Source organism: Vicugna pacos, unplaced genomic scaffold (genome assembly GCF_048564905.1).
Source record: "Vicugna pacos unplaced genomic scaffold, VicPac4 scaffold_19, whole genome shotgun sequence".
NCBI classification, from domain to species: Eukaryota; Metazoa; Chordata; class Mammalia; order Artiodactyla; family Camelidae; genus Vicugna; species Vicugna pacos.
In genome coordinates, this window is record NW_027328740.1 from 34,662,535 (window position 1) to 34,682,931 (window position 20,397).

General features: G+C 39.9%; 1 protein-coding gene across 1 annotated transcript in view; it reads left to right on the forward strand.

Annotated features, from left to right (window-relative positions):
- LOC140692913 (uncharacterized) overlaps nt 1-17,121 on the forward strand; it is a 68,900-nt gene extending 51,779 nt beyond the window's left edge. Inside the window, exon 15 of the mRNA XM_072957122.1 lies at nt 17,050-17,121. The gene's annotated coding sequence lies outside the window, so the exon portion shown is untranslated. The remainder of the gene's footprint in view (nt 1-17,049) is intronic.
- The last annotated feature ends 3,276 nt before the right edge of the window (nt 17,122-20,397 follow it).

Sequence of the window (20,397 nt, forward strand, 5' to 3'; positions counted from 1 at the left end):
AGATCAACAGTGGCCTAAACAGAACTATAAATTCTTTTTAGAATAACGTTTCTGAGGGCTATCTAGTTAGAGCCTTGGAGTAGGGAAACCCACCAAGGTAACACAGAAGTACTAGACATAGGTAATTTATCATAAACTTAACAAGTGGAGTAGTTCATAATCAAAGGTTGGAGAAATTATCAAAGTAATTGGTATACAGTCCTGGTCCAGTGTCTTGGGTCAGCTGTCTAGCTCAGATGTCATCTTCTTCTCATCCTGGTCTGGTAGCCTTTTCTCCATTTGGGCATTGTTTTCAGGGGAGCAGCACTCGATAGGCCAGTGCAGTGCAGGGGATGTTTCAGATAGGAAATGAATCGGAGACTCCGTTTCCTTCAGCTTTGGTGTGTATGGTCTGGTAAAGAGTACCTGAAAAAGGGTCCTTCCATTCAGGTTGGAGACAGTTCTTTAAGTCATGCCTGTTGCAGTATGTATAACCCCTGGCTGCAGGTCATGGGGCATTGGAACTTTACCCAAGGATAGATTTCTGAGCATCAGAAACAAACCTAGAGTATCTTTTTCATAATTCAATTAAACCGTACAGTAATGTGACATAACAGCAAGGAATGATCTGGGAAGTGTCTTAGTAAATATGGACCTCAATTAACAAAACTAGAATTTAATATCCACTAAAATATAATTTATTTTCTCTCTTAAGTTACCCTCAGTTTTCTCAAATATAGCCAAATCAAGATTAATTTTTTACAAGTTAAGTCTGATTATTTGATCATATAGGCTTTTTTAAATTGGCTGTGTTGGAAGTTTTAATACGGAGTCTCAGGGTAGAATGTTAAGGTTTGCTAAGGCCAAGAAAGACACGTCAAGGCTTTTCATGGGTTTCTGCCTTACAGATTTAGGTAAATTCTTTTCTCTTTAAAATCCTTAAAATATCTTTATACTCCTATATCTGTTAGGAGATGATCTCCCTAATTTGTTTGATAGAGCCACTGGGGACCTAAGTGTTTTTAGTCTCTTGAGGGATCAGATAGAGAGAAAAGATAAGTGTTCCAAGTGTGATTACATAGGTATAATTTATCAAATTGCTGTGAACCATAACTAGCTTAAGGAGAAGAGATTCTTTACGTCTGGGAAACAGGTTAAAAGCCAGTAGTATTTCAAACAATATCAAAAATTATAACCATATTCAGCAGGTTAATCAGTCCCATGTAACTAATTCTTTTAATGAGAGTTTTCATTAGAACTTTAAAATGTCTTACCCAGTTTAGTTCAGTGCTGTAGTTTGAAATTTATTAGAAATCAGTAAATCTCCTTGAAGAGAAAGCATTTTGCAAAACCATCAGAAGAAAACAATTAACTGTCTATAAATGACAAAAGATTTAAAAGCATGGTTAAACACCGTTACACTATAATCAATAAAGAAACCTGTTCACTATACCCATAATTATCACTGGTAACATTTCAGATATGCCAGAATTTTAGGGAGTCCATGTAATTTCTACAATACCTATATTAATAATATTTCTCATTCAATATAACCTTAGAAGTTTTATGATTCATTTGACAATTCCATGTTATTTAAAATGCCAAATGAAACTTTATAGTTAAAAATCTCTCTTTGGGATGTTTCAGGGGCCTTCTGTAGCATCCCAAACTTAACTGGAGATTAAAAGAATTTTAATTAATTAAATTAATTTTTATTTAATTAATTAGAATTTTATATTTGGGGAGCTTTTTGAAAGATTTCAGAACACTTGATCAGATAAACATATAGATCACTGTAAAGTAGTACTAATTCATTAACAAGAAAATATGTCAAATGTAAAGGCAGAACAGATCAGCTAAGTGGTATAAGAAGTTTTACAATCTGTTACTGAAGGTGGATTAATATTTTAAGAAAATTTTTTCCTCTTAACAGAGAGAAAACCAAATCTAATCTTGTTCCAGCTAACTTCTAAGATTCATTTACGTTGCCCAATTTGTTTCTAAACTTAGCCAATTCTGACCATGTACAAAACACTTCCCTCAGGGTTCCTTTTCCACAAGCCTTCCACAGCTTTCTATACTTATATTAGTGTGTCCCTTATTTTGTCTTCCATTCAGAGGTAACCAGCTTCAGGAGAAAGTCACTATTTTTCATTAACAAAGTATTATTCCATTCTTACATCTTCCTTTACGCATTTATATTACTTTCCTAGGATACTGAGATCATTCCCTTACTAATAGAGACTATTTCAGTGTGGCACCAACCATTTATTAATATTTCTATATACCTTTAGTTTCACTGTAAGAGGAAGTCAAATGTTAAGTAATTCGTATTTCAATGTTATTTTATCTGAAAATGGCATAGCTATTTAATAAAATCTTGTCATTTAACTTAATTTAGCACACCACTAGAATTTAAAGATACCAAACACTTAGAGATTATCTTAAACATACATTTTAAAAATATATTTTAAATATTTACCCAAAGCTCTCATCTCATTTGCATTTAATTTACTTAAAATTTTACCACAGCACATTACTTTTATTTTTTTTTTGACAAATCTGCAACAGATATAACAGGATCTTATTTGACTTTCATTAAACCTAGGTACAGTAAAGGTATTATAGTTAAGATGGATGATTTTAAAGATGTCTATATTTATTAGAACATACTTAAACTAAACAATATCAAATATTACCTTAATATTGAATATTTTCCAATTCACATGACACTGAAAGTCAATTTGTTCAGTTGTTATTTTAAAAATACTTAATGTTTAAGCTCTTATAATTTTACGTCAATTAAGCAGAGCTCTATGACTTTGAATTTTTTTTCTTTAGCAGTAGAAATATCTCACTTCTATAATGTGTACACAGGCTTATAATCAGAAAAAAGCTAGAGATCTCATAGCTTCACTTTAAAACTTACTTATAAGATAGGTATAATAATAGTTGGAGTAAGCTGAATTTGCTTGCTCAAATCACTAAGGCTTACTATTTATGAAACAGACAGTTAAAATTTCTTCACAAAGGCTGAAGGACCCTTCAGAGTTCTGAGTTCTACTATGCCAAAAATTTCTTGGCCTTAAGGTTTATTTCGTTTAGCTAATTAGACTCAGTCCTAGGTCACTGTTTGTTGTATTTATATTTCTGATGTGCAAGACAAAGACACTGTCTTCCAGGTCCCCAGAGAACTGCTCTCTCACCCATGCCGTATTTTATCTCCTTAAATGGCATTTTTGTATCAGTGAGAAGAGCTGTAAACAAAGAATTCCATGTTTTAAAACATTAAGGCTTACTTAAATATGTCTTCCAAAACTTGCATAAGGCATTTAGTAAGATCTCTTTTCCTTGTGTTATAAGTTAAACCCAGGGTAAACCTGTATTTTTTTATTAGCCACTCAAATTAGTTTTTAGTTTTACATTATATTGGACGGCTTATGTAACTATATTGGTTTATTTTAATTTGTTCAATTAATATTTTCAGAGGGACAGATATGTGCCTAGCCTTATAATACCAAGAAGGGGAAGTGTTTTTCCTTTTAAACATATGTATCCCACAACATAAGCAAAAGTTTTGTATAAAGACCATTTAAATATACCAATTTCACAAACTTTTATCTCAATTTTATTAAATCTTATACCTTTAATTTTTATATTTATTAAGTTTAATCAATAATTCTTATTTCTAGAAGGAGTGCCAGAAACCTTTTTTTGTGTGTGTGTGCATTGTATATAATTTTATAGAAGTCTCTAGGATGCCCAAGTTTCAGCCAAAGAGCTTAGGCACTTCTCAGTTTTTAATTTCATTAATTGGTCTGTTATCCCAATTATTGATCAAGTATTTCAGTCTATATATACATATATTTCAAACTGTGGTAAGTAAAATGGGCTTGTTTGAACTTTAGTCTTGGGGGGGAGTAGGTGAACTCTTTGGCCCTTTTTTTTTTAACTTTACGTTGTGTAGTATCAAAACCCTGTATGTAAATCCAAAAATCTCCATTTTATGTATTTGATTCAAAATAACCATATAAAAATATTTATCCTTTTGGGATAAGCCACTTAATTTTTTTTTCGACATTTTTACAATCATTTTTCCAGTTATTCAACCTAATTAACATTAATAATTCTAAGTTTTTATTAGCATATCTAGAAACATTTATTAGAAAGGAAAAACACAAACGTAGCTTTTCAAACCAGTTTTATTTTTTTAACTAAGTTCTTAGGTTAACCATTAGATATATTTTTCTACATTTAAACTTGATTTTAATAGAAACCATAAAACAACTGTTTATAATGAGATCTCTTTAAACTTTCACCAATTAAAAAGTTTTCCAAATTAAAAAATCCATCATATGGCCGTCAAATTATATACAAATATAATATATATATAGTGATTTTAAACCAATAAGATGAAGAGGCCCTTCCACATGAGAGTCGGGGTGTTGCCTAAATAAAATTCAAAGGTTTACTCTCCAAAAGCTAAAAGCCTTTGTGGTCCAGGCTGATGCAACAAAGTTTAAGATGGCAAAATATCTGAAAATTGGTACTATCACAGAATTGCTTAGAATCCCAATTTATTTGCGTGGCCACCATATGTACACAATACTTGAAACTTTTGTATGGTGGAGTCCAAGGTTTCCTTTAAAAAATAAACTAAACATACATATACATACATACACACACTTAAAACACCCAGAGAAAGATAAAACATTTACATTTCAAGGACACAGGAAGAGAAATCCAAGTTACCCCTAAAGGGGATTTTGTTTTTATAAGTTCAGAATGCCAAAAAATGTTTTTATCAGGCCTGGTTAGTTATTTTCAGAGTGAGTTTTTTTTTTCTTATTCCCAATTAATGTTGTAAATTTTGTATGTACATAAACCTGGCTGGGGTAATAGTTGGAGACTGGCAATCTGTCATTTCTTTTTCTTTTCTTTTCTGTTCTTTATTTTTGTTTTGAAAGTTCTATTCCCCATTGTAAGGTCGGGTTCTCAGAATAAATTTGCTAGTAAGATTTCCCACAGGGACAACTCTGTGTCATGAAGTCTTTGTGTCTACCACTCCTGGAAGATTCTCTGTCACCCGAGAAAGCTGTTACCAGCCAGGAGGATGGTCCGAATTTTGGAGTTGAAAGTTTCCTCATAAGAGTTTTACTTTTACCCTGAAAAATTCAATGTAGGTAACCAAATTGAGGAAAATATTAGACCAGACTCTTACCTAACCACTCAGTCCTGAACCCAGTGTCTTTCAACTTGGACTCACTCAGGATGTCTCCACTGGGTGAGTATTTTCCTCATATGTTTCCACCAGCCCCACTTTGGACATATCCTCAAGGTGGATATTTCCTGTTATCTTTCAACCAGGCCCCACCCAATATGTCTCCACTGGGTGGGTAATTCACCTCAGGTTCTTTCAACTGGAGGGCCACGTACCTGGATACACCGCCAGATAAACTTAGGATCATCAACCAATATGTGAGATCCGAGAACCAAGAGAGACTCACCCAAATTCATCTGGACTCCCCGAGGAGGTGGATGGGCACAAAGGGCCACTGCTGGTACCAAGGCTCCGGTTACTTGGAGAGTTCAGGTGGAGAGAAATCTGCTGTGGTGCTTCATGGTGTCCAAAACTGTTGACTGAAATACATGTGCAGCCTAAAAGTTAAGAGTTATGTTTCATTTGGCGGGAGGACTCGAGCCGGGATGACAGCCTGTCAGAACTCTCTGAGGGACTGCTCCCAAGAGGTTGAGGCAGAGCTAGGATATATAGGAGCTTTACAACAAAGACCAGGTTGTTGGAACAATAAAAGATTGCTTGTTATCTAAAGAAAGCCAGGTTCTCAAGTTCAAGAATTTAGTACTTTTGTATGTGTGAGAGGAAGCAAATATTTGGACTCACTGAATTCATTTTTTAGACAAGCACCTAGCTATCTCGGGCCAGTAGCCTGTCCTTTCTTATTCTGAGTCTGCTCAGACGACACCATTGTGAGTTGCTGTAGCAGCTGGGCTGCAGGCCTGTCCTAGCTGGGGGGTGGCGGCAGCCTTTAATGACTTGGTTTCAGTATTCTTTGTTTACTGTCATGGTTGCAGTATTCTCATTCACATTGTAGTATTTTCGTTCACAGACTGATTATGGATAATCTGCAACCTTGGAAAGCAACCGAGATGGAATTACTGCAGGTACCTTCTGCTTTAATAAGCCGTGTGCAAACATAAACAGGGAGGAAGCATACACTTGGATTTGGAGGTGTAGGAAAGGGATCCTGCACATTGCAGGAGAACGCAATGCAGAATTCCTTAAGTCCACCTTTCTTTACTGTAGTGGTTTCTGAGAACAGTTTATGGTAATTAACCAACATTGACAAACTGCACAAATTGCATTTAAGAGCTGGCCGGCTGAAACTTGTGTATTGGAGAGGTGGAATTCAAAGGCAAGTGGTCAGGTGGATTGGAGAGAGATGGAGCCAAGGCCTGGGCCCAGATTCCGGTTTAAATTGCCATTTCTTCACCATAGGGCCTTGAAATAGAATTCAAAATCTCTTAACCTGTTGGTGAATCTGTGAAATGGGCATAACATTCGTTTCACCCTGGGATTGTTGTAAGATCTAAAGAGTATTATAGCACACATGAAGCACTTAACCCACTGGCACTTAGCAGTGTTCACTGTGTGGGGCCGCCCCGCTTAGCATGTGTCAGAGCCGTAAAGGCAGCATTTGTCTGTTGAGGATGCACTTGTAGCCCCTTGGCTAGGTTATGAATTTGGTGATTTCCTATAATCCTTGTAATTCTATGTGCCATGGACAGTTATTTTCATGGACAGATGAGGAATCTCATGGTAAAAAGACTGTATAATTTGCCCAAAATCAGACCATAATTTTGGGTGCAGAGGCCTCGGTTCAGCATGGCCCCCTGGGCCTTCTGCCCTCTCTGTTCAGCACCAGAGCCAGATATGGAGTCGGCTGTTTCCCTGCCCAGAATATCCGGCAGGCCGCAAGACACATCTGGCCCTGTGCTGCTTGAGCAAAAACTCCGAAGGAGAGACAGTTACAAAAGGGATAAACATAAAAACAGACGACAGCAAATTGTGATCAGCTCTGAGAAGGAAAGGAACACGTCTCGCCGTGCAGAGCTGGGAGCTTTCCCGTCGAGGCTGCTCTGGGGGTGTTCATCTCAGCTAAACAATTTCTGCTGCTGCACCAAGGCAGGAAGGCAGGGCGCGTGTGGCCAGGTAGACAGGGCCTCGTTGATCGTACTCATTCCCCATTAAGCGGCAGCTTTCACGGGCACTTACCTAGTAAACAGATGTTGGCCATAATCATCACGCACTTTGCTTGGTAGTTTTCTTGGCCCCAGCATTGAGATGAGGTCATTGAAGCTGGGGAGTTTGCTGCATGCCCGTGATTACCTTGCAAATACCCTGACTGTTCTTTCAATCTAGACTGGTGTGGCTGTCATGTCCCAGCCCTGTGAATGGCATCGTGTAGCTTCTCCCAAGTGGCCCAAATGACTGACATTGATATGCTTAATTCGTTGGAAATAGTATGTGACAATAATAGAAAAAGGTAGTAAGAAATTGTTTGGAAAACTGGAAAAAACCTTTTCTTCCCCAGCTGGGGGAGCGTAACCCGTATCACTCACCCTACTCACTGCCTGTCACCTCCTCCCCGCCGACTCCGTGTTCATAAGCCACACTGAGCCTTGGGAGAACATTTTGCCTCATGACACTTTTGACTAGGACCTGCAACTTCTTTGTCCCTAGTTAACTCTCTCTTCAAAGCCATTCAACTTTTTGCAGGCTCCTCCACTCAGATGTAAGAATAGCCTCTTTAAACTTCTTGATGCAGCTCCTTAATGAAGATCTTGTGATGGAAACCTAGCCAAAACTGGGATGTATGCATATAGTGACTGCAACCTCAGCACTTTGTTAGTTCAGAATCAGAGGGGTGAGTGACTCAGGAAATGCTTTTTTAAGGTAACAAGGGGAAAGTGAAAGGACGCAGGCTGTGTGAGAAAGAAACATCTCAATCACAGCCAGTAAGGCACCTGTGTTCAGGATGGGGTGTGGCGAGTGCAGAGTTCTCACAAAAAATAGTGGTGTGATGGGAGCGAGGACAGTTGGGTACTTTATTGGGGAGGAAAAAAAGTGGGCTGAACATTTCCTTGTTGAACAAGAGGATTGTGACATGATGTGCTTGTATTTTGGAGAGAAGGGTTTTGTGGGGACAAGCCTAGGAGTACGCTGTATGTCTGGGGAGTCAGCACAACAGAGAAACACAGAGAACCGGGCAGACCCCAAGACCCATGCTGGGGGAGAGACTGCCCACCAATTGGAGCCCTGGAGGCTGCTTCTGTCCCTTAGCTGTGGCCTCAGACCTCCCTTCACAGCCCAGTCCTGTTGATACAAGAATAAAAAACGTTGGGCATGAGAAGGGCTGTGTCCCAGGCTTTCATTGAGCCCCTGGGATGTGCCCCACCAGATTTTGTTCCTTAACTTCATGCAGTAAAGAATTCAAGAGCAAGCCAGTGTTGAGTAAAGGTAGATTTATTCAGAGAGATACATTGAAATGCAAGAGAAACGTCACGAGGTGTGGGGGTTTGATGCTCATATTAGAAGTAGGTACACACTCCACAGATTGAGGGCCTTCCCCAAAGAGGGAGAGAGAGTGGTGACCGCGAGGTGGCGCTGTGTTGCTTGTTTTCTTGGGCTTGGTGGTTTCATATGCTAATAAGTAGAAGGACCAGCCTTAGGGTAAGGCGCTGGGATTCCCAGGGAGTTGGCCATTTCCCACCCTTTGACCTTTTGTGGCTAGCATTGGGACTGCCATGTTGCCTGGGGCATGTTATTGACCAAGTTACTAATACAATGGATGTTTACTGAAGCTCAAGATCTGCTAGAAGTTAAATCTCTTCATCCTGAGCCTCAAGGCCTATTGGGGGTTGAATCCTTTAACATTTTGATGTTAATTGCTGTGGCCTTCCTTGAATGGCTGTGCTCTTCCCCCTTCCATCCTGTCTCACTGTGATGACACAGAGACAGCAAAGGTCTGGCCCTACCTGTGCTCTTGCATTTAACTGCGGGAGGTGTGAGGTGGGCTTATGATGACCCTGAATGGTGAGAAAAATGTTTCAGATTTTCCTACGTGAGACATGGGGACCTGACAGCAACCTCCGCAGATTTATCTCACGGGCATTATCGCTTGTGTTGTTATAGAAACAACAGGCAAGCCAAGAAACAAGTATAACTCACAGGGTTGTAGTACTGAGATTTATTATGCTGACACGCTCAGAGGGGCTTCTTTTCCAAAGCTCTGAGCACCTCCAAGACGTGCACATGAGGTTTTATAGGGTTAATTACAAGTATGGGGCTATTAGCCAATAAGGCTCAAACAACAAAAAGCAAGGAATCAGTACACTGAAGCTTATCAATTTGGAACAGATCCCGTTACTGACAATTGTTGTCCTTGGATTTACGTGTTAGCTTATTAGTCCATTAAACTGACACTAAACTTCAGGTTTACCAGGTAGCTCAGCAAAACTTAGATCAGTAAACCGACATTATCACACTTAGATTTGTGACTTAGCTTGTTAGCCCAGCTGGGGTTTTCCTTCACAGTGTCACTTATCTTTTTTATTTTTCTTTTTATCTGTTTTTAAGTATTTAACCCAAATTTAATATCAGGGTGTTTTGGGAAAGAAATTTCTCTTTTTCTTTTCTTTGGGGTTCTTTTGGTGGGAAGGTAATTAGATGTATTTATCTGTTAGTGGAGGCCCTGGGGCTTGAACCCAGGACCCCGTGCACGCTAAGCACATGCTCTACCACCCGCCCCTTCATCATATTCTTTTTGCTTTAGCTGCCAAGAATCTTACAGCTGAATTTGTAGTCGGCCTTTAACACTTGCCCTGACTTCATGGAATCCATTTTTATGAGTTTATCTCCCCCTGGTTTCATTTAAGTATTGAATCTCCATTTTCTCTTCACTCTCCGTTTTGCCTTTTTGTTGTTATGGTTGTTAAGCTGTGTTTAAAAAAATTGTTTAAATTCTCTTTTAGCAAGAGGCTGAATGTAAATATGCAAACAAACAGCACAATTAAATGCTTTTATATATTCTAAGCTGTTTAGTATTTACTTAAAAACCGATTTGAATATTAAAGTGATAACATTTTAAAAATATTTTTTAATTTTTTATAGAGATATAGCTGATTTAAAATATGATATTAGTTTCAGGTGTACAATAGATGCTCCATTTATAGTTACTGTAAAACATTGTCTGTATTCCCTGTGTTGTAAGATACATCCCTCTAGCGTGTTTACATTACATGTTGCAGTTTGTATAAGAAAGTTGGGTAACGCAGAGTCTGGAACGTGGCTGTGTATGACTCAGGTTCACGCTCACCCTGCATGGCAGAGCTCAGGCCTTCACTCCTTTCTGCAGGGGAGCGAGTGGAGGCAGCTCTCATCAGCGCTGGCACCACCCTCTGAGTGGCAGTGACAGCAGTGACTGTGTGTGGACGTGCAAATTGTTTTTCCAAGAGCTTTATATGCGTTTCTGCATTTAATAATCAAAGCCCTCCTGTGAGGAAGCGTTTTAAGTTTTTAATGCATAATACATTTTATTTTGATATTGATAGATTTCAAACCTCTGGAAAATTTACAGGAGTAGTACAATAAACGCTTAGATACAGTTCACCTTAAAGGGCACTATTTGGCTTTCTGTGTCTGGCTTATTTTAGCATAAATTTTCAAGGTTCATCCATATTGTTGCCTGAATCAGTACTTTATTCTTTTTGTTTGATAATATCCTTTTCCATTTTTTTTGGTTTTAGTCTATTTAAAAATATTTTCATTGAAGTCTAGTCAGTTTATAATGTTGTGTCAGTTTCTTGTCTAAAGCACAAGACTTCAGTTAAAAAGGAACATACCGGCATTCATTTTCATACTGTTTTTAAACATAAGTTACTATAAGATATTAAATATATTCTCCTGTGCTATACAGTATAAACTTGCTGTTTATTCTTTACATACTCAGTAACTGCAAATCTTGAACTCCCAATTTATTCCTTCCCACACCCTCCCCCCTCTGGTAACCACAGTTTGGTTCCTGTGACTCTGTCTGTTTCTGTTCTGTAGAGAAATTTATCTTTTTGTTTCTTTCTTTTTTTTTTTTTTTTAGATTCCACATGTCAGCAATCTCATGTGGTATTTTCCTTTCTCTTTCTGGCTTACTTCACTTAGAATGACATTCTCCAGGTCCATTGATGTTGCTGCAAATGGCATTATTTTATTATTATTTTATGGCTGAATAGTAGTCTATTGGACAAATATGCTACAACCTCTTTATCCAGCCATCTGTCAGTGGACATTTCGGTTGTTTCCATGTCTTGCTATTGTAAATAGTGCTGCTGTGAACATTGGGGTGTAGGTGTCTTTTTTAATTAGGGTTCCTTCTGGATATATGCCCAGGTGTGGGATTGCTGGGTCATCTGGGAGGTCAAGGTTTTGTCTTTGATGAACCTCTATAATTTTTCCACAATGGCTCCACCAAACTGCATTCCCACCACAGTGTAGGAGGGTTCCCAATTCTCCGCAGCCTCTCCAGTATTTATTGTCTGTGAACTTCTGAATGATGGCTATTCTGACTGGTGAGAGGTGATATTTGATTGCAGTTTTGATTTGCATTTCTCTGATAATGATATTGAACATTTTTTCATGTGCCTACTGGCCATTTGTGCGTCTTCATTGGAGAAATGTTTCTTTAGGACTTCTGCCAATTTTTGAATTGAATTGTTTGTTTTTCTTTCTTATTAAGTGTAAAAGCTGTTTACATATTCTGGGAATTAAGCCCCTAGCAGTTTCATTTATTGCAAATATTTTCTCCCATTCCATAGGTTGGTTGTCTTTTTGTTTTGCTTACTGTTTCCATAGCTGTGCAAATGTTTGTAAGTTTAATTAGAGCCCTCTTGTATATTTTTGGTTGTTTTTCTATTGCTTGAGTAGACTGCTCTAGGAAAACATTGCTGAGATGTATGTCACATGTTTTGCCTATGGTTGCTTCTAAGAGGTTTATAGTGTCTTGTCTATATGTTTAATTCTTTAACACATTTTGAATTCATTTTTGTGTATGCTGTGAGGGAGTAGTCTAACTTCATTGATTTACATGCAGCTGTGCAGTTTTCCCTGCACCATTTGCTGAAGAGGCTGTCTTTACTCCATTGTATGTTCTCACCTCCTTTGTCAAAGTTTCAATGACCAAAAGTTTGTGGGCCTATTCTTGGTAAATGTGTTTATCCGTTCATTGATGGATGGATATTGTTAGTAACTTTTGGCTACTCTGAATGATACTGCTATGAATATTGATGTGAAATTTTTATGAGAATATGTTTTCATTCTGTTGGCTGTACAGTTGGCCCTCCATATCTGTAGTTTCCACTACATGGATCCAGATGGCTGATTGTAAAGGGACTCGAACATCCTTGGATTATGGTATCCAGGGTGTGGGGTTCCTGAAACCAACCACCCAAGTGTATTGAGGGATGACTCTACATATAGGAGTGGAATTGCTGAGCCATATAACTCTAAGCTTTTGAGGAAATACCAGACTTCTCCAAAGAAGTTGCACAATTGTCCCTTTCCCCTGGCCGCATATGAGGTTTCTCTGCCTCCTGAATGACATTTGTTATTGTCCATGATTTGGTAATAACCATCCTAGTGGGTGTAAAATGAGATCTCATTTTGATTTTGATTTGTCTAGTGATGTTGAGCATCTTTTCATATGCTTATTGGCCATTTGTATATGTATCTAAATTCGTAGTAAATTTAAAAATTGGGTCTGTTTTATTGTATTGTTCAGTTGTAAGAATTCGTTATATATCCTGGATGCTACTCTCTTATTAAATGTTTTGCAAAATTGTTCTTCTATTCTGCACATTGTCTTTCACTTTATTTTTTTTAAACATTAAAACAATTTCTTTACAGGGGAGGTAGTTAGATGTAATGATTTATTTTATTTTTCTTGCTAAGCACGCACTCTCTGACTTGAGATACCCATTTCCCCTGTCATTTGACTTTCTTGATGATGTCTTTTGTAAGAAAAGGGTTTTAATTTTGATGAAGTCCAGTTTATCTGCTTTTTTCTTCTATCACTTGTGCTCTTGGTATTGTATCCAGGAAACCAAAGCCTATCCTAGGACCACAAAGATTTATACTGTGTCTTCTTTTAGAAAGTTTATAGGTTTAATTTTTACATTTCTGTCTGTGATCTACTTTGTTTTAATTTTTATTTGTTATATAAAATATGGGTGTTCAGATTCCAGATTGATTCTTTTGCCTGCAGATACCCAGCTGTCCCTGCACAATTTGTTGAATAGACTATTCTTTCAATGGGGTGTTTTTGGCCCCCTAGTGGAAAACTGTCTGTAAATGTAAGTTTTTCCCCGTGGGTTTTTATTGTGTCTCATAGATTTATTTATCCAAACTTATGCCAGCATCATACTGACTTATTACTATAGCATTTTAGTACCTTTTAAAGTGAGTCCTCCAACTTTACTCTTCTTTTGCAAGGTTGTTTTGCCTATCCTGGGCCCCTTGCACGTCCATATTAATTTTGGGATCAGTTTTTCAATTTTTGCAAAGAAGTCAGCTGGAATTTTGATAGGGATTCCACTGTATATGTAGATCATTTTGAGGAGTCTTAATATTTTTAATAATACTGTCTATCATTCCATGGAAATGGGATGTCTTCCATATATGTAGATCTTTTAAAATTTATTTTGGTGATACTTCAAAAAGTTCAATGTACAAATCTTGTAAACTTTTGTTAAATGTATCCCTCATTTTATTTTTAATGCTGCTGTAATTGGACATGCTGAGTTTCTTATGGGTGGGACTATATATCAATCTTCTTATTTCTAGAATTCCTTAACAGCAATTACCCTAGTTATATATTTGCTACTTAAATCTATCCACAACTATTCCCCGCCCCGTGTTATAAGAAACCAAGACCCAAGTTAAGCTACCTGAACACCTATGTGGAAATGTGAAATGAGACCCTTGGGTGGGGCTTTGTGCAGATGATACTGGAGCTTATTCAGGATGGCTTCATCGTAATTTCTTTTAAACAACCCTTCCGGTGTATTTAGTCAGATACATTAAGAACATGCCCTTTTGATGTGCGGAGTAGCTAAGACTATGATTTTCAAATAATTTCTAGTGAGAGTGTTGTTCTTGAAACCTAATTTGCATCAATCTTTGAAGATTTATGTTTCAGGTGCTTTGACTAAAGAACCCTCACCTGTCTTTAATCAATAACGACAACTAAATGCTCAAGCAACATGTAAGAGCTTGAGCAAACTGCCCCCACCCCGTAGTGCTGGGTGGCTGCAGCTGCAACTGGAGTCAGCGCTTACCTATCCCAGTACGCTTGTGCTGATCTGCTCAAAGTGGTTCGTCCAACAGTTTGTCAGTAGTCTGTTGGACAAAGTCATTAAAAATTGATTGAAGGTTGCTGGAATGCAATATATTCTTATTAATATTAATTAAGCACATATTGAGTGCTTATTGTATGATGGAATTGTCCCTCAGCCTCACATGAATATTATTTCTCATAAAACCTCACATATTTCCTTGTTAATCTCACTTTACAGATAAGGAGACTGACAATTAGGTCTTCTCTCTTTCGGGGGAGCTCATTATCAATGATGGGAAGTTATAAGGAAAAAGATATTTATTCATCATGAGAAAACATTTTTCTGAGGGTCAGCAAAGAAGAAGATGAACACTGAAGAAGGTGATCATTGTTCGAGTGAGACAAGCCCTGGGTTGTGCGGAGTCTGCATCCCTGTCCTAGAGAAGGCACGTGTAGAGCTGCGTACTGGGTGAGGCGGCGTGGCCGCGCAGGGAACGCGGATGCTGGGCCGTTGGGCTGTGCTCAGGCCTGGTGGGGCTTTCTCCTAAGGGCAGCGGACCATCATTGACAGATTTTATGTCGGAGAGTGGGGTGCTCTCGTAGTTCACTTTTGTCTTGTAGAATGCTTGGAAACATTTAGAAGGCTTGGCAGGAGGTGATGTGATGAGTCAGAGTAGGGTGGCTGCGAGGTGTAGCAGTGTTCAATTTTCAAGTGGTTTTCAGGCCCAGGCTTGTGGCTCAGTAGCCGTGTCAGTTTGAATGACGCACTCAAGGAAGTGAAACAATTTATCTAATCAATTGAAGCAGCGATGTACCCAATTCCCAGGACTGTTGTGGAGATCCAGTAAGATAACGTTTGCAGTGTGCAGCATGGTCCCAGCACAGAGTCAGTGCTGAGTGAGTGCCAGTGAGTATCTGGTAGGTCAGGTGTGGGTGGTGGGACTCGGTGTCTGAGGATATCTGGGCCCTGAAGGAGGGGTCCATTCACATCTGTGAGTGATGGGTCTGAGTTGGGAGAGGCACGGAGAACTTAGCCCCCGACCAGAGGCCCTGGGCAGGACGGCTATTGGAGGAGCACCGTGAAGTCAGCTCTTTGCAGGTGGAGTTGGAGGTGCCCTTGTGACATCTAAGTGCAGTGTCACGAGCTGAAAGTGGAGGTCTGCGCCCAGGCTGTGCATTTTCGAATAATGTCAACTCCTGAGGACACCGAAGTATTGATCACTGAACGGAAGTCATACTTTACAGGACAAACGAATAGTAGTATCACCTCTGTCATCAAAGCTCACGTCTATTTATTCATCACTCAGTTTGCTAATTGGGTACTTACAGAGCTCACTTCACCGTCCTCCCGTGGGCTCAGGCTCCACAGAAAAGAGCTGGTGTGTCTTCCTCTTTTCCAGAAGAAGACACATTTAGCTTGTAGACTTCTGTACCTCGCCAGACTTAGGATATTAGTTTGTTGGTTTAATTGTATTTTCTGTTGGCCATGTCCTGACAGGAGAGAAATTTTACCTCATGGTCATTTTTCAATTAGCTGTTACTGAGAATTGCTGATCTGATACATAGTGTATGTATTATATTAACTTTGTAGAGTAGTTATCATTTTTCTGTCTTTGCCCTTTTATTTTGATTGCCCCTGCAGTGTTCTATCCTTTTTGGGGCCTTATTTTTTTTTAATTAAAAAATGTCTGTTAACAGTTAAGAAAACAAAAACAAAGAAAAAATGCACATGGGAGCTAAATTTAGAAAATGTCTAGTGTGTTTTCTTTCTCGGCAATGGAGGGTTCTAGAAACTCGTGAAAACTTTCATTACACAAGTTCCTTAAAATGCTGATTAAGAAATAAAACCTTCCTTCCTCATCTTTCAAGCTGCACAACTCATTGTCAAGAAAGTGAGGGAAAATTCTCAGAAGCCAAGACAAATGAGAAAGCAGGGTTTCTGGGAGATATGCGAGCCTTAGAATCCCTGGGGTGCTGGTTTGATCCTGAACTGATTTTCAGTTGCCTTGACAGGAGGGCAGGATGTGAGCCCCAGGCCTCTGACACTAGGAGTTGGATGGGGGATCATATTATGGGCCAAGCCCATCCTGAGGATCTTGGTTTACTAAAGGGTGAAATAGGAAAAAAAAAATAATTCCTCAAGGCAAGAAATTAAGGAAAGTCAATTTTGTTGGAAGAGGGGAAAAATAACAAATCCAAATTAAGGATATAATTTAAAGTTGTTCTGGCATTAGAGTGACCACAAACACCTGGCAGAAAAGCACAGATACTCCTTGATTGATAAGTTGTGTTTTGAATGAATCAGTGAACAGCCATTCTGAAAAAGGCCTCCAGAGTCTTGTGGATCAAGATACTGGACAGCAAACACCTCCCTTCCAAGGTCTCATTCAAATAACCAGAAAGGTTTTAAAGGAAAGAAGCCATAATCATAGATCTATTTATTAACAGTTCTATATGCTACGAATTCAGAGGTGACTATGTAGTTGTCTCCTCTATTATGGACCTTACTTTCTCTTTGGGGAGACAAAATGACATAGTTGGTAATCTTGGTGGAGGGAGGTGTTAGTCTGTTGCACTTAGCCATGAGAGGAGATTAAGAAAACAGTGAAGGGTGGGTGAAATTTTTAGCTGAGGACAGTCTTGTTCACTTGGCTTTTAATTGCAGGCTCAATGAACTGTCACTGGAGGGAATAGATCTTACGGAGGATGGACATAGCTCAGGCCTCATTGGAATGGACAAATGAACCTGGAGAAAGACAGTCAAATCTGTGCAGACATTAAAGTTCACTTGAACGTGCTGCATCCCTGAGCCAAAGATAGGACAAATATGCAGCAATTCTTGAGGACAGAAGAGTGGTTTTTAAGGTTCTCCAAGAATGAATCCCATGGAACCGAGATGGCCAGTTGTCAAACTGAGACTTTGTTCTTTGGACGGTGTACCCAGCAAGGGTATTGGCCTTTTATATGTTTCCATTTGTCTTTAATACATGTCTGTTGATGAGGACGTGGGCACAAATGTTTGACACCTTGTCGAGGCGATTTTGGATACCTGCCTAGAAGCACGGGCACAGTTGCGGCTGCTTCATACATCTTGCAGCCCATCCCTTTCCCCGGCTCCGTGATCACGGCAGAGTGGTTCCTTGTTGACCTGTCCGTTTCCTCTGTGACATCATAACCCATGAAAAGACCGGAGCATATTAACTTGGCTTTGTTAAAGTCAAAGAAACAGATCAAATGTGGAGTCAGATTTGTTCTTTCCTATTTCAGTAGTACCATGGAGATGGCAGTTTGGGCAGCTTTTTGTAGTGTCCTTGAGGCTTTCTCTCTCAGCTTCTTTGCGCCTCAATTGAAAACCCTTCATTGCTGTCTGGCCTGCTGGTAATGCACACTGCCTGTTTTGCCCTGAAGATGTGTTCTGTTTATAAACTCATCTCTATTCCTTGGAAAACAACACAAGAAAAACTCAGTTGGTTTTCCACCAGTCATGGGCAGGGGTGAGGTATACCATGTTATTATTTCATAAAATAATAGTAATAATAGTAATAGTAATAGTACTAGAAATAATAATAGTATAATAATAATAATAATAATTATTATTATTTTATTATTATAATAAAATAAAATTATTATTTTATTATTATAATAAAAGAAGTCTTAAAACAGGACTGAGCACATTGGAGAGAGTCAATAAATGCTTTCTGGCTTAAATCAAAAGTGATGACTTAGTGATTCCATGGCTGCTGTATTTGCTAAGCTAGTTACTCCTTTGCTCCATTACACATTATTTTAACTGAAAAAGAAATGCAAGCAAATGGTTAAAAAAATAACTCAAACAGAGCACAAAAATACACAAGTGAAAGAAGTTTTCCCTCATCCTCTGTTCTTTCAGCCCTGTCTGGAGATGCCACTGTTTAATATCTTTTGGGTGCTTTTCCAGATATGCTTTGCACATTCCCACCTATGTATGTAAATTCCTTTAAAATTTTAGTTATTTTTAACTTAAAGAGATTTAAATCCTCAAGTGGCTTCTGCCCGGGTAATAGAACAGAACAAATCTGACTCCATATTAGATCTGTTCCTTTGAATTTAACCCTATGCTCTGTCTCCTAGGCTTCATCTTGCTTGTAAAAAATTGTTGCCTAGAGCCTGAAATACACAGGAGAGCTTATTCTGAAGCTCTGACCTTTAAGGATATTTAACATTTTTTCATTCATTAAAAGATAGCAAATTGCAGAATAGAAAATAACGTTTGTTTTGTTGGAGATTTACAGGGATCTGACCCACGCAGATAGCTGTAAGAACAAAGGATTCTAACAAGAAGGAATTCCTACACTAAGAAGTTTGCAACAACCAAGCGCGTAGGAAAGGAGCCTGAATTGTGACTTGGGGAGATGGTTTTCCAGAACATTAGTTTGCCAACTAGGTCTACAGAAACTTGCTATTCCAAGCCCCAACATCTGGTTTCCAAACTTATTGGCCTGTCCTGCACTGAGGAGTATGAATTTGGACTTGGTAACACTCCTATCTACCTAGAAAGCAGGGCACTGGAGCTGAGTGTTATGGAAACAGGCCAGCCAAGAAACAAGCACCAATCGGAGTGCTGGAGTACTCAGAATTATTATGCCGGCGGGCTCAGAGGGGCTTCTGCTCCGAATTTCTGAGCACCTCCAAGACGTGCACATGAGGTTTTAAAGACTTCAATACAAGTAAGGGGATATTAGCCAATAAGACTCAAAGAACAAAATGCAAGGAATCAGTACACTGGAGCTTATCAATTTGTAATAGTTCACATTACTGACACTTGTTGAGCTTGGAATTACGAGTTAGGTTGTTAGCCCAATAAACTGACACTAAACTTCAGATTTACGAGATAGCCCAGCAGAACTTAGATCAGTAAACCGACACTTATCACACTTAGATTTGTGACTTAGCTTGTTAGCCCAGCTGGACTTTTCCTTCACATGAGGACAGCTCTCCCACACCCAGGGAACTACTGTGAGCCCTTGATGTTTCCACTAGGGTGGGGTATGGTTTACCCAGGAGGGATGGGGACTATGCACCAACACTCAGGCAGTCTGCTCTGTCTGGGGCTCTGATCTTGTACCATCCCGCTCCCCGCCAGCCCAACACCTGGGACAGTGGAGCTAAGGCAGTGATCCTTCCTGCCTGTTTCCCAGCGTGTAAAAGGGGAATATGTACTCTTCCCAAGGAAGTTCTGAGCGACAACACCTGCGGGTGCTTGGTTCTCAGAGCAACAGAAAACCCAGCTCCGCATGGGGGCAACGGGTGTGATCCCCGTAGTGTTTCTGCAGAAGCATCTGATGGAGGGCTGGATCAGGGAGGTAAAACATGAGCTGCGGGACTTGAACGGTTACAGAAGGGTACAGAGGTAGGTCTGCCATCTCAGGGTGCCCTAGAGGTAAAGCTTTTTCTCTCCAACTCCGCTACGACACTCCCCTATCCAGACCCATCCCTTCTCTGCTCTTCCTGTCCATCTGTATCCTCCACTTTTCCCCTCTTCTCCACCCGCTCCCATCTTCTCCCTCCCTCGCTGTCCCACCTTCTCTCGCAGAATCCAGAGAGGATCCATGTCCCTCCTGCGCATGCGCTGTCGGTGCCTGGTGGTCCCCTGGTTCGAAGCTCCATGTCCGAGCCGGGGATTGGCCCCAAATGCTTCTCAACTCTGTCGCCCGTTAGGCCTTTGGTTCCTGCCTGGGGCCGGGGCTTCTGGCTGTGGAAGTGCAAGGTGGGGGGCTCCAGGGAAAGGGTTCAGGCGGCTTCGGGAGGGTGATCCGCCTTTCACAGCCCCCAAGGGCGCCAGTCAGCCCGTGTTCAGCTGAATTTCTCTGGCCAGACCCTTCTGACAGCACCACCTGCCCCGGCCCCCGGCCACAGCTGTCCAGGTCCAGGTGTGCGCCTGCCACCTCTCACGCAGCCGGGATCCCCTCAGTCCACGGCTGGCGTCCCCTTCCCCTCTCCCGCCCGCGAGTCCTCTCCTCCCGGGCTTCCTCTC